The sequence below is a fragment of the Arvicanthis niloticus genome, chromosome X (genome assembly GCF_011762505.2).
Source record: "Arvicanthis niloticus isolate mArvNil1 chromosome X, mArvNil1.pat.X, whole genome shotgun sequence".
NCBI classification, from domain to species: domain Eukaryota; kingdom Metazoa; phylum Chordata; class Mammalia; order Rodentia; family Muridae; genus Arvicanthis; species Arvicanthis niloticus.
Genome location: NC_047679.1, coordinates 47,472,829 through 47,488,878, shown reverse-complemented (window position 1 = coordinate 47,488,878; position 16,050 = coordinate 47,472,829). Strand labels below are relative to the sequence as shown.

The 16,050-nt window shown below is 36.9% G+C and overlaps 1 pseudogene; it reads left to right on the top strand.

Moving 5' to 3' along the window:
* The first annotated feature begins 12,392 nt into the window (after positions 1-12,392).
* Positions 12,393-14,381, top strand: LOC117694585 (L-lactate dehydrogenase A chain-like; annotated as a pseudogene).
* Positions 14,382-16,050: the final 1,669 nt, after the last annotated feature.

Below are 16,050 nucleotides of genomic sequence, written 5' to 3'. Positions count from 1 at the left end.
ACCACCATAATATTTGTGTCTCTATTTATCTTGCAGACGGGTCTCTTTGATTGGTTACAGGGCTTGTAGCCAGGTGAATTGATGATTACCTTTTTCTCCTGATAGTGTATAGAGCACCTTCCAGCACTGAGTGTGCTAGTCAGTAGAGATGATTCTAGTTAGGCGCCAGCTTGGTTTCTTCATTTTTGATGATATAAATACATGTTGTCCTCAGCAATAGGGCCTTTACCATTGAGTAGCAAAGAACAACTGACAGCCTTAGCAATTGACTGTGGTGTTTAGGGAGGTTCATGAGACCCTTTTGGCCAATCAGTCAACTAGATGTAACTCATTCCTTGCAGTGCAGATTTTACTTGATGGTATAAGATATCTATTTGGGACAGTGTGTCTTCACCATTATATGGTAACTCCATAGATTCCTTTTATATTCATATTGTTTATGGAAGCTTCTACAGCTGCAGGTTTTCAGAGAGTTTTTCAGAAGATATTGTGTTAGTTGTCTGTCACTATATTCTTTTTGTTATGCTGCTCTCACATCTCCTTCCTCATTTAATCCTCCTCTTCTTCTTTATCTCACCATGACACTATATACTAACTCCACTTTCTTAGGAGAAATTCTCCTACTTATCAAAACCTATTCTTCACAGTTATTTAGATTGTACCATACATATTAAAAGCTTAAAAGCTAACATTTACATGTAAAATAAAATATATATTATCTTTTGATATCTGTGTTACCTTACCCAGGGTAATTGTTTTTCCTGTACCATCCATTCACCTGCAAATTTCACTTTTCTTAACAGCTGAATAATATTCCAAAGTATAAACGTACCACATTTTCCACATTTTTATTGGTTATTTTATTTATTTACATTTCAAATGTTATCCCCCTTCCCAATTTCCCCTCCACAAACCTCCTATCCCATCCCCCATCCCTCCTGCTTCTATGAGAAGTCTCCCCCCCACCCACCCACTCCTGCCTTACTGCCCTAGCATTCCCCTACTCTGGAGCCTTGAGTTTTCACAGGACCAAGGGCCTCTCCTCCTATTGATGTCAGATAAGGCCATCCTCTGCTACATATGCAGCTGGAGACATGGATCCCCCTATGTGTACTCTTTGGTTGGTAATTCAGTCCCTGGGAGCTCTGGGGGCTCTGCTTGGTTGATGTTGTTCTTCCCATGGTGTTGCAAATCCCTTCAGATTCCTCTGTCCTTTCTCTAACTGTCTGGTGTCTCTGGCTGGCCATTTCTAGCTGCGGTGTGCACGTGGCCTCTGGCCACTGAACATGGCAGCTGAGCCAGGCAGAGCTGCCACAGCTTAGATAGTCAGCTTTGCCGGCAGCTGTTTTTAAAATAATTACTTCAACACAATTCTGTGTTAATATTTTTGAGATGGGTGGGTGGCCTCATCCCTCAACCAGGGACATTGTCTCTACAGGTTCTCTCTCTCTTTTGTTGGGTATTTCAGCTAATGTCATCCCAGATGGGTCCTGGGAACCTCTTGCTTTCCTGGCATCTGGTACTTTCTAGTGGCTACTCCCAGTTTCCCATCTCCCATTGCTACACACCTCTGTTCAATTCCCTGACCCTCTGTACATCTCTCCCATCTCCTCCCACACCTGATCCTGCCCCCTTTTCCCTCCTGCACCTCTCTTCCTCCCAAGTCCATCACTCCCTCTACCTCCCATGATTATTTTGTTCCCTTTTCTAAGTGTGAAGCATTCACACTTTGGTCTTCCTTCTTCATGAGCTTCATATGGTCTTTGAGTTGTATCATGAGTATTCTGAGTTTAATGTACCACATTTTAATTATCCATTCATCAGCTGGTGGACCATCTAAGCTGTTTCCAATTTCTAACTATTATGAATAGAGCAGAAATGAATGTGGATGGGCAAATATCTCTATAGTAGGATGTAAAGTCCTTTTAAAATTAAAAATATTTATTGTATATATTAAGTATATACTTATATATACTTTTAGCCTTTGCATCCATATTAAGTTTTGGATCTAGTGCAAAAGAGGATATGAAGAGTTACATTAATTATAAAGCTCATAAGGTCACTCAGCTATAAAATTGTAGACCAGGGGCTGTAACTGATTTCTCTCTAACTGCTGCCTCTCTCTTCTTTTAAATTTAGAATGTGATGAAATAGTGAGCAGGTGGCTATTTGCTGCATTTGTCAGCAGGATGTGGTGCACAAATTCTTTTCAAACTCAGCTTCTCTCTTCCTAATATGTGGGCTAATTCTACTTCCCTCAGAGGCTTGTCTTGCATATTGAACAAAACCATAGATAGAAAGTACTTAGTAGATTGTATTGTTCATATTAAGTATTCTACTTACTGTCCTCTTTTTTCAAAGTCACTAGCTCACTTGAAATTATTCTATTTTATTTAATTGTATAACTCTTAATACACAAGTTAATAGGAACTTTTTATAATGTAAAGGCATATGAATGAATAAAGAAAATATTGCCACCTTTGGTACCATTGGCACTACAGTTTGTATCCATTCTTAAAAATTCTCCTCTTATGAATTTTCCATAATTATACCACTATTAAAGATAAACTTACAAAGCTGTTATGACAAATTAAAAGTGATCTACAACTTAAATAGTGTTCTCATTTCATCTTTGGATAAAATAATTCTAGGGACTGGAGTTTATGATCCTAAGAATGAACTAGAAAATTGAGTATAGCATAGCAGACTGAAGCCAGTAAAGTACATCCAGTGCTCAGAGTTATGCAGTCACACCATTACTAAACTTTGTTGTGGCTTTGTTAAAAAAAACCTGACTATAGAACTCTTTGTATATGTATTTAATTTGTTATAGTCACATATTGAATAACAAATCTATCATGAAATAAGGATTTCCTGTTAATTACCTCATCTAAGCTGCATAATGCTCCACATTTTCCCATTGATTTGCAACTATTTGGCCATTTCATTTTTTACTTATTTTAATTAACACAATTTAACTGTACAAATTAATAAGATCAACTGTGATGTTTTATCTAGTTTTACTTTGCTTGTGTTTTTTTTATTGGATATTTTATTTACACTTCGGATGCCATCCTCTTTCCCCCTTCCCCCTCCCCCCTTAGAAAACCCCTATCCCATGCCCCCTTTTCCTTTTTTGCTTGTGTTTTGTGTATCTAAAATCTTATTTGTTTTGAGATGTGCTTTTAAAGATTTGTTCATTTAGTTTTGTGTGTGTGTATATATGTGGAAGCAAGAGGACAGTCCTTGGGAGTTACTCCTCTCCTTCCACTATGTGGTTCCAGGGATGCAACTATGATTTTTCACTTGGCTGTAAAAGCCTTTACCCATTGAGCCAATACTGTAGGCCTTATATGTCCTCAAAGTCAGCATGTGTTTTAAGTGTAGAAGCTGAGGCTTAGATGGGAAATGCTATAGATGATGGTTCTGCCTCTGAAAGCTTCAGACTGGAACAAATTCTCCTTTAACAAAATGTTAATGTCTAGAAAATAAGAATCAAATAAGAGAATAAGCAGTACAAGGTCAAATATAATTTTTAAGAAGATTGTTTTTTCAGATTGTCGGAATGTCTGCTCTGTTCTGTTAGTGCAAGCAATCCATAATTGACTAATGATGTTCAGTGTTTCTCTGCCTGTTTGTAAATCAGGCATTTGCATTCATCATTCCTTATCTTTCCTTCTTGATTGGGGGAACTGGTTAATTTCAATGCTAAATATTCCCAGAAATTAAGATGCCATCTCCTTTTTGCCTAGGCTGTTATTTAAAAAGATTTTCTTGAAGTTTTCATAGTTGTAGAAAAGTAGCTGTACAGTAGGATATGAGCTTTGAAGGCAAATAATATTTGTGACTGACTAAATCACTCAAGTTCACTGTATCCACTTCCATATGTGTGAAAAACATATGAGAATCATTTTGGTACAATTGTGGTAAGGGTAAAATGCAATGACAGAAATTTATAGCCTGGGAACATGGGTCTGAGGTATGTCAGGTGCTCAACCTTTGTATTTCCTAGTATTTATATGGTTAAGTTATATAAAAATTCATTTAAGAACAATGCTTTATACAATTTTCAATCTAAAATTATGGAAGAATGCAAAGAAGTCAAAACCCTTTTAAAAGTAAAAACATCTCATACCTCATCATCCATCAGAAATGACAAATGTCATTAAATGATAAACTGATAAGTAAATTTCCTGTCAGGGAAATTATACTATCTAGAGGAATTCTAGTCGCCTGAAGTCCAGTTGACGCTCTTTGACTAATATTTATCTAAAATAAATAACAGACAACAAAATTAATAGGTGGCATTTTAAGTGCTGCAAGTTGTCACCCAATACTGTAGATCCTTGAATCATTAGCTGCCACCTCATATAATTGGTAGAAAAGTACTGTGTTGCACCCAGGATCACTGAAATGTTTTATAGGACCTGATGTCAGTTCTCTGGCCTATTTTTGGTGCTCCATTTATCTTTTTGCCAAATCTGAATTACTGGGGTATGAACAGTTCAAACGCTACCTCATGCAGGCTTTTAGATTGATACTAATTGCACTAATTGATAGTAATTTCTCTATCCAAAAATTTTGGAGAGTAATTTATAGTCTTGGTAAGGCTTCTGAAGCCACTAATGTGCCACCACCTGATGGCTTAGTGCATTACAGTGACAAAAATATGCTAAACTCCAAGTTTGGAAAAAAAAGTTTTTTAGGCCATATCTTTTATGACAACTGGTCTCTGAAACTATTGGCAAATAATACTTCTAGAGAAGATAGAGAGCAATTTTTTAAAAGTTTTTTAAAAAGAAAGAAAAAGAATAAGCTTTCACAGACTATTAAGTTTTCCTAGTTGTTTAGTTTTTGGGGGGGTGATACGGGAGATTGAATCTTGAGCCTTTTACATGCTAGGCAAGCACTCTACTGTTAACTTATACTCAGCCCGCTAGATATATTGTATAAGCCACTTACTTCTCTCATTTCTCAAGAGTTTCCATTAGTTACTCACTAAGTCAATAAATCTTGAGAGCATCTATAGGAAAAATAGTCTATAAGGCATATGTGTCCCTGTCTATGTAAAAAGGTAGATAAGGTATGAAAGGTAATGATTTTGCTTTTAAAATTCTGCATTTTAATTCAGAAAATAGCTTATATCCTTGAAATTGTAATATAATACTAACAAAGTGAGTGTGTTGCTTTCCTCATATAAAATGATCTGTACTTTGAATAAAAGTGTACACAACTGCCTGTATGCTTTAAATCATTTCTAGATGTTTATAGAATGATGACAGTGAAGAAAGATATTTTTTATACTGACCATTAACCTAAATGAATAGTTCCTACCAGTAAAAATTCAATGTTTCTGGAATATTTTCTACATATAGTTCAATAAATCCATGTATAGTGAAACTTCACAAAGGACCAACTATGTCATGGTTATATATATAAAATCATGATATATATATGAACAAATAATCAACACACACATAGATATAATGTAAAATTTATGGAAAATGTAACAACTAAATTTTAGTGCTCTTTTGATAATGTTATGCCAATAAATAAGCATACAGAGATAGACTATGAAATCTTTATGCCCTTAATTGTTGAAATGTTTATATAAATATATTACCTTTTTCATTCTAAAAATATCCAAAAAAGTATGAAACAAGAAAAATGGATATGTTTCAAGGGTCGAATAATGAAATGATGAAAAGAAGAGGAAGAGGAAAATGACAGAAATATTATAATTATTATTATTTTTATTATTATTATTTTGGTTTTTCAAGACAGGGTTCCTCTGAGTAGCCCTGGCTGTCCTGGAACTCACTCTGTAGACTAGGCTGGCCTCGAACTCAGAAATCTGCCTGCCTCTGCCCCCCAAGTGCTGGGATTAAAGGCAAGCGTCACCACTGCCCAGCAATATTGTAATTATTCATGATGATAAGTACTAAAATATCCAGAGTACATGCTGTGCTAAAGAGTGAACCCCCGACACACATTATATATTATGCATTTTTATATTAAAAAACCCTGATTACCTTAAACATACTTTTTTCCAAAAATGCTGAAATTTATACCTTGAAGAGGAACTAAAACATTACAAGGTTAAGGTTAACCAAGTTGCTCCAAGTCACAAACTATGTAAACAAGTAGTAGAACTTGGGCCTGGACTATTGTTTATTAAGCTATACTTCTCATACAGCATTCTCTGTGTTCCCAACTGTTTCAGCAATGAAGGTTACTGGACTGTGGTAACCACAATCATATAATGGGGGCTACAAAAGCATAGGAAAGGGACATTCTACTTTCAGTACAGAATAGAAAGCTTAATTCTATAGTGTTTTCCATCAAAAGCCATCAATTTTCTTAATAAGTATTTGTGTGTGTGCAGGAACACACAAAATGTTTTTAGCAATTTATAATGATTTCTCAGCTTTCATAGGATTGATTTGTTGATCTGTTTGCTACACATATATGCCCATAATAGAGCATGAAAGGCAGCTTGGGAGGTTTAGGTAACATTGCAATGGAGAGTGAGCATCAGAATAACTGTGACCACTGTAGCATGACTATTGTCACATTACATAGATGAATTAAGGTGGAGAGACAATTCTTTTGTCTCTAACAGTTTAACTGTATTCTTGAATACTATATTGGAAATACAGCATCTTTGGCTTCCAGTCACTTTTCATTTTAGAGTGCCCTCTGCTGAAGAAGCCTGAAGGCTCACAATTTTTTTTTAAACAAATAGCACTCTAAGTTTTTTGTTCAGTTATTTCCATTCATATTAAAGAACAATGAAACTTATACCCTTGTATAGCCAAAAACCTTTATGAGGCTTTTAAGTATATGAGACATGTTCCAACACACACACGCACACTCACACACACACACACACACACACACACAGACACACACACCAAAGCACAACACAAAAGTATTAAATCATTGTACTTCTTACATATTTTTTTAGCCTTGAAACGTAACAGTTCTGCTTGTTAGCACTCAAAATCCTATCAAAATAACCACTTTCTGCAATCTATACAAATTTGTACAAATGTGCTTTTAGTTTCATGCATGCTTTTGTGAATTCACTGTAGTCCTTTTAGACTTCCCTGGTTTTTGCCTTGGCTCAGAAACCTGTTTTATGCCTACTTGCCCAAGTATTTACAGAGCGTACAAATAAGTTTGTAAAAGCTTTTATAGAGGGAATGGGATGTAGTGTCTTAGTCTATTCAGTTCATACAGAGCTATATGGAATTTTCTGGTATTTTTTGAATAACCTTTGTGGATTATGAGTGTAGACAATGAAACCAAAGTTTTCTTAAAATAAAGCCATATTTTATCAAAATTTATGAAATGCCTACAAACTGCTATTTTATTGTTGTAAATTAAATAGGAATAGGTACATTTTAAAATGTGATGGAAAGAAAATACCTCAAGTACATTTCAGTGAATATAACTGAATTTCCTCAGACAAGCATTTTATAAATCTAGGTAATGCTATTCACTGTATCTAAACAAAGGTGAAGTATACACCTTTATATGAATACAAAATTTTAGTTCACTTAAGAATAAACCACAATGAGGTCATCAATCATACATTTTAATACTTTATTTTGTATTTATTTTTTCATCAGTACAAAATCTCAGATAATTAAAACTGAAAAATATAATCTCTTTGAACTTCACAGTATGCCATGTAGAGCCTTTAACTGTTACATTATATGATTGTAGCTTTTTAAAATGTTTTTATTTATTTTTTATTGGATATTTTATTTACATTTCAGATGCCATCCCCTTTCCCCATTTCCCATCCCTAGAAAATTCCTATCCCATGCTCCCTTTTCCTTTTTGCTTTTATACAATTTTTAAAATGTTAATCAAAGGTTTTATAAGTTTGGTAATGCTCAATCAGAAGTGTAACCCAATACCCAACCTAGATATATCAACTATCTTTGACTGGTGGAGACACGTGAGCATCTGCCTCCATGTTCCCCCCTCTCTTTCTCTCTCTTTCTCTCTCATCACCTAGCTTTTCCTCTCCTTCATCTTCTCCTCTCCTTACTCCTTCTCTTCCTCTCGGTACTCCTTCCCCCTTAGCTCCTCCTACATATCACCCTTCCTGTTAAAATAAAACTTTTCTCTCAAAATACAATTAGAGCATAATTATACCAATTTGTACCAGTAAGGTACAAGATAGTCCTGATACCCAGTCCATCATTTTGTTGACTAACCAGAACCTCTGTCATCTCTCCTAACTAAACACTTAGTTTTGAACCTGGCTTTTTTCTTGGCTTTAGAGTGACTATCAGCTGAAAACCATCCACTCAGATCTTTTCTCTCAAAGTAAATAGCCAGGATTGGCTATGAAACTATAGGTTTTCAACCCCGTCAGAAATACAGAATGACTGAGTTAACTGAAATTATGGGAAGCACTAAGCATAGCTTCTAAAACTTAGCCAATTTATAGAGACTGCTGAACACCTGGACAGTTCCTATACTACAGAACATTGGAGCATCTGATCTTCAGCCTTCTGGCCCAGGATCATCTGACAGACCTAGTGATGCAGAATTATTAAGGGCTGATTACTCTGCCTAGGCAGATATAATCAGTCGACTATTTTGCAAATGTGTCTTTTTCTGGACAATAATTTGTCTGTAGATGGAAAGAGGCAATTCTTGCCTAGTGGCTGTCACCACACAAGTGGAGTAACTCCAAGGATGCTCAATTTCTTCCTAGAATTATTCTAAACAATTATTCTCACTAAAATCTATAGTCTTGGCAAGGAGATTTTAATTTTTTAAAACATTTTATTTAATTTTATTTTATGTGAACTGGTGTTTTGCCTGCACTCATCTGTGTAAGGGTGTTAGATCCCCTAGAACTGGAGTTATTGACAGTTGTGAGCTTCTATGTTAGTGCTGGGACTTGAACTCAGGTCCTATGGAAGAGTAGCCATTGCTCTTAGCAACTGAGCCGTCTCTTCAGCATGGATTTTAATTTTCTAATACTATAGATTATTTAGGAAGTAATGTTGAATAAATGTCAGTAAAGGTATCCTTATAGCATCTTTCCTAAGACAATGGTTAATTGCATTAATTAGTCAATATTTTTACTAATAAATAATGTAGAAAGGGGGTGAACCTTATTTATGGATGCTTTGATTATATAGGCCTTCTGGTATTTATTGACTACATGACTATTATGGCTATTACAATAAGAACAAAACTGTTTGTGTGAGAATCTTTTGTTTCCTTTCCTTTTTTCCCTAGTAACATTTAAGTCTTTTTATTAATCATTTTATTTATTTACATTTCAAATGATGTCCCCCTTCCCAGTCACTCCTCCACAACCCCCCCATCCCATCCCACCTCTTCCCCCATCCCTTTTGCCTCTATGAGGATGCTCCTCCACCCACTCACTCCCACCTCACTGCTCTAGCATCCCCCCTATGCTAGGGCACCAAGCCTCCACAGGAACAAGGGCCTCCCTTCCCCTTGTTGTCAGAAAAGGCCATCCTCTGCTATATGTGTATCTGGAGCCATGGCTCCCTCCATGTATATTCTTTGGTAGGTCTTAATGCTAATGTTTGAAATATGCTGCTTGGTAGGGTTTTAAAACTATTTTTAAATGTTGTTTTCTCTCTTCATTTCATGAACACATGTGCGTGCTCTAGTTTACAAATTTCTGAAAAGAGTACTGTTGGGGGAAGGGGTCAAAATATCTTCAAATATATTCCATTATATTCTTAGTTGCTTAGCTATATTTTCATCTTTGTTTCTGCTTTATTATTGAAAGGTTTTCTCTTACTTTACGTATTTGAAGACTGTCAAAACAGTGCATTAAACATCTCTGCATCATCATAATCTAATGTTTCATTTTCTCTTCGGTGGGTAGCCTAAAATGCATGATTCATACATAATTTTTGACATTGCTATAACCTTTTCTCTGAATCCTGACTAAGAATGAGCTAAAAAGTCTAGATTTACTCTAGGGCTTGGAGTGAATAATTTGGTAAACATAAGTAAGGATTCTCTGGAAAGCTTGGTACTTCAGATGTTTGGAAGCATGGCATTTGGTTTATATGTGTATTTTTGGCTTTGTGTACACAGAATATTCAATCCAATTTCCAGAATTGGCACATTCAAAATCTCCTTGTTTTCTGTTGGCTTGAAATTTTTCTGACAGGAAAAAGGCAACTAAAATGTCTATTTCTAAAGCTTTATTGATTTTCAATTCAAATGGAAAACTTACTTAAAAGAGATATAAATCACAAACAACTATTTGCATTATGCCTCTCTGTTTTTGCAAAATCATCTGAAGAGGAGAATTGCCAGTTGGATTTTAGTCAATAATTGGGCAAGCAATGATGCTGGTCCAACTAACCACCTTTTCCCATTAGAGAGATGTTACAGTGGAATCAGCTTATATTGTTGATATCCCATGGTGGTTCTGCCTACCCCCTTGTATTACACTTATTCAGCAGATGGTGTCGAAACATGCATACAATTTTCAAATCAATGTCAAGATAAAGTCTGGATTAGTAAAGTAGAGAAGTATGTAATGGCAACATAGCTGAAAAGTGTTAAAGTTAGGTGTTAGATTAATTCCTTGCCATCTGTCTTTATTTTGTTGTACTACTTCTATGGGTGGTACACAAGCACTGTAAATTCCTTTTTAAAACTCTGTGTTTATGTGTATGTGTGTATGTTTTCTGGCACACAAATCTAAGCAAAAGCTACAGCACCCTTCCCTGCCCTCAGGTTAAAATGCAAAACAAAATAAAAAACAGTAAAGGCTGTTTTTTTAAAAATACATTTTTATTAGCATTATAAATATTTTTAGAGACTTTATTTTTATACAAAGTATTCTATAGACGGTGAATAAATAAGTCAAGTTGGTTTCTATACAATATAAAAATGTATTCAAGGCCTCTATAAAGTAAACATTTACAATTTTCAGTGCTGATGTTTTGTTCATTTGTGTACACAAGATTGTACTATATAATGTTAATATTGTAACTTCTATAAATAATTTTAGCTATATGAAAGGAAAATATCTTAATATATTTAGTGCATGTAAAAAATGACCAGTGGATCACATATATCTTCCCCTCCAAACTTCCCTCTCCCATTTATTGGTTTATCCCTGCCCCCAACTTCAGCAGGAATTCCCTGGCAAACTACAAGTCACCCCAGCCAGGGAAGCAAGAAAGTTAACGCAGATCTTCACATCTGCCTTCTCTCCTCTAAATCCAATCTCCCAGTGTTGTCCCCATCTCTTTATCAGAAAACCTGCTGAGGTATCCTCTTTTCCATGCCCCCATCTCCAATGGATCACAATATCGTCTTCAAACTTCCTTCTTCCAACTCATCATAACTTCAGTAAGCATTCTCGAGGAACCTATCAGCCAAACCTGCCAGAGAAGCAAGTAGGCTAAGCAAAGCAGGTAGGCAAGCTTCAGATCTTCACTCTCCCTCCTCTCCTTCAAATCCAATATCCTAGTCCCAACCATGATTTTGTAGAAGAATGCCTCCAGCTGCCTCTCCTCACTCACTGCCCCCATTCCCATGAGACTATGCAGATCCTAGTTAAATACCAGCTTTTCTCCCTCCTGTAGACTCTCTCAGTCTCCAACTGTCCACCTCCTCCCTAGCCCAGTTACATTTTTAAATGTCAGCTCTCCATACCTTGAAACGCATTTTACCTGGAACCACCAGTGCCCAAATTTATCAGTATCTCAAAAGAACTTTCTAGCAGGCAACATATGACTACCACACTTTCTTAAGGACCAGAGAGGGCAACAGAAACTAAGAAACAAAGCACCCAGGAAAAGAGAAAAGACAAAATATATCAGAACCCAGAATTACAATCTTCTCAAAGCCAGATGCCTAGGTGCTAGCATAAAAACACAAAGAATAAGAACCAGGACAATATGCTTCCACAAGTTTTGAGCAACCATACCCCAGTAGGCTCTGATATTGTAACATAGCTGAAGCACAAAAAAGACCTTAAAATAGCCTTTATGAATATGACAGAGGTACTTAAAGAGAAAATGAATAATCCGTTCAAAGAGTTCTATAAAACCCAAATAAACAAAGGAAAGAAATGAACAAAACATTCAAGATCTGAAAGTAGAAACAGAGTCAATAAAAAATAAAAAAAAACCTTAGGAAAATTTGGAAATGAAAAATTTAGAAACTCAAACAGAAAGCTCAGAGGTAAGCCTCATCAACAGAATACAAGAAATGAAAGAAATAATTTGTGCTGTGTCCAAACCACATAAAGACTCAACAAAGAAAGATAATTAGGATGCTGGAGCCACTGCTGCTGAGACCAGGCCACTGCTGCTGCTGCCCCCATCTCCTCCTCCTGCTGTGTACTAGCAGTCTCAAAAGATTCAAAGTCCAAGATGGCAACCTTCAAGGACTGGCTGATTGTGAATTTTCTTAAGGAAGAACAGGTCCCCCAGAACAAGATAACAATTGTTGGGGATGGTGCTGTTGGCATGGCTTGTGCCATCAGTATCTTTTTATATTATTTTATTGGATATTTTATTTATTTACTTTTCAAATGTTATCCCCTTTCCCAATTTCCCCTCTGGAAACCACCTATCCCATCCTCCCTCCTCCTGCTTCTATGAAAGTGCTCAAATACCCATGCCTCCCACTGCGCCCTGGCATTCCCCTACACTGGGGCATCAAGCCTTCACAGGACCATTGATGCCTGACAAGGCCATCCTCTGCTACATATGTGGCTTGAGCCATGGGTCCCTCCATGTGTACTCTTTGGTTGGTTATTTAATTCCTGGGAGCTCTGAGGCATCTGGTTGGTTAATATTATTGTTCTTCCTATGGGTTACAAACCCCTTCAGCTCTTTCAGTCTTTTCTCTCTCTAACTCCTCCATTGGGGGCCCGTGCTTATTCCAATGGTTGGCTATGAGCATCTGCCTCTGTATATACCAGGCTCTGGCAGAGCCTCTCAGGAGACATCTATAACAGGCTTGGCATACCCAATAGTGTCTGGGTTTGGTGTCTGTATATGGGATGGATCCCCAGGTGGGGCAGTCTCTGGATGGCCTTTCCTTCAGTCTCTGCTCCACACGTTGTCTCTGTATTTCCTCCCATGAGTATTCTCTTCCCCTTTCTAAGAAGGACTGAAGCATCCACACCTTGGTCTTACTTTTTGAGCTTCATGTGGTCTGTGAATTGTGTCTTGAGTATTCCAAGCTTTTGGGCTAATATCCACTTATCAATGAGTGCATACCATGTGTGTTCTTTTGTGACTGAGTTACATCATTCAGGATGGTATTTTCTAATTCCATCCATTTGCCTAAGAAATTTAAAAGCCTTTATTTATAATAGCTAGAAGCTGGAAAAGACCCATATGTTCTTCAACAGAGGAATGGATATAGAAAATATAGTAATTTACTCAATGGAGTAATACTCAGCTATTAATAACAATGAATTCATGAAATTCTTAATGCCATCAGTATCTTAATGAATGACTTGGCAGATGGGCTTGCCCTTGTTGATGTCACAGAAGACAAGCTAAAGGGAGAGATGATGGATCTCCAGAATGGCAGTCTTTTCCTTAAAACACCAAAAATTGTCTCCAGCAAAGACTATTGTGTGATTGCAAACTCAAAGCTGGTCATTATCACAGAGGTGACCCATCAACAGGAGGGAGAGAGTCAACTCAATTTGGTCCAGCGAAACATGAACATCTTCAAGTTCATTATTCCCAACATGGTGAAGTACAGTCCACACTGCAAGCTGCTTGTTGTCTCAAATGCAGTGGATATTTTGACCTATGTGGCCTGGAAAATAAGTGGCTTTCCCCAAAGCTGAGTTATTGGAGGTGGTTGCAATCTGAATTCAGCTCAGTTCCATTACCTGATGGGAGAAAGGCTGGGAGTTCACCCTCTTAGCTGTCATGGATGGGTCCTCGGAGAGCACAGAGAGTCCACTGTGCCTGTGTGGAGTGGTGGAAAAGTTGCCAGCATCACCCTGAAGTCTCTGAACCCAGAACTGGGCACTGATGCATATATGAAGCAGTGGAAGGATGTTCACAAGCAGGTGGTTGACAATGTGTATGAGGTAACCAAGGTGAAAGGTTATACATCCTGGGCCATTGGCCTTTCTATGTTAGACTTCACCGAGAGCATAATGAGGAACCAACCTTATGCGGATGTATCCCATTTCCACCATGATTAAGGGTCTCTATGGGATCAATGATGATGTCTTCCTCAGTGTGCCATGTATCCTGGGACAAAGTGGAATCTCAGATGTTGTGAAGGTGACACTGACTCCTGAGGAAAAGGCCCACCTAGAGAAGACTGCAGATTCCCTCTGGGGAATCCAGAAGGAGCTGCAGTTTTAGAGTCTTCCCAGTGTCCTAGCACTTCACTGTCCAGGCTGCTGAAGGGTTTCTATGGAGACCGCATACTTCTCATCTGAGCTATGGTTAGTACAATTGTGTTGAGGTGGTCTGGGGAAAAATCTCAGTTCCCACAGCTCTACCCTGCTGCTAAGTGGTACTTGTGTAGTGGTAACCTGGTTAGTGTGACAGTCCCACTGTCTCCAAGACACACTGCCAAGTGTGTGCAGGTTTCAACCCTGTGAGCATGCTACATTGCTGCCCTGCACACCCTCACAAAACATGCTTAAACCAACGAGTTCCCAGTTAGTGATAACCTGTCTCTAGTGTGTAAGTCCATTATGCATATCTTGTGCATAAATGTTCTACAGGATATTTTAGGTATTATACGTGTCTGTAGTGTACATTGCAATATTATGTGAAATGCAAGCTTTGCACATGTTTGATGGAACCAACCATTCAAGTGTCATCCCAATGAAACACCAAATAAATCTTGAACAGTGAAAAAAAAAGAAAGATAATTAGAGACTGATTTCCCTTATGAACATATACTCAATAAAATACTTGCAAACCCAATCCAAGAACGCATCCAAAAGATAATCTACCATAATCAAGTAGGCTTCATCCCAGATATGCAGAAATGATTTAATATATGAAAATAAGTAAATGTAATTCACCACGTAAGCAAACTAAAAGAACAAAAACCACATGACCATCTCATTAGATGTTAAAAGGGGCCTTTGACAAAATTCAAACTCTTTCATGATAAAAATACTTCAGAGATTAAGGATACCAGGGACGTACCTCAGTATAGTAAAATCAGTTTACAGCAAGTCCATAGCCAGCATCAACTTAAATGGAGAGGAACTCAAAGCATTTCCACTAAAATAAGGAACAAGGCAAGGTTGACCAGTCTCTACAGATCTATTCAATATGTACTTGAAGTTTTATCTAGAGCAATAAGACAACTGAAGGAGATCAAAGGGATATAGATTGGAAGGAAGAAGTCAAAGTATTGTTGTTTGCAGTTGATATGATAGTATCCTAAGTATATAGAAGTAATCCTAAAAATTCCTCTGGGAAACTCCTTAAAGCTGATAAACACTTTTAGCAAAGTAGCAAGATATTAAATTAACTCACCCAAATCGGCAGTTTTGCTATACATAATCAACGAACAGACTGAGAAGGAAAATAATACCTTTCACAATAGCCTCAGAATGTAAAATATATTGGAGTAACTGTAACCAAACAAGTAAAAGATTTATATGATAAAAACTTCTAAAATTTTTAAAAAAAGAAATTGAACAAATAAAAAAGATAGATTCCCCCATGCTTATGGATCAGTATGTTTAATATAGTAAAAATAACCATCCTGTCCAAAAACATTTTACAGACTAAATGCAATCCCCATCAAAATTTCTATACAAGCCTTCATATTTCTTAAAAGGACCATCTTCAGCTTTATGTGGAAACACGCACACACGCACACACACACACACATACACACACACACACCCCATAGGGTACCTAAAACAATTCTGAATAATCAAAGAGCTGCTGGAGATATCATCATCAATCTCAAATTGTGCTACAGTTTTATAAATACAAACAACATCGAATTCTTGAAAGGCAGACTCATTGATCAATAGAATTGAATTGAAGATCCAGACAC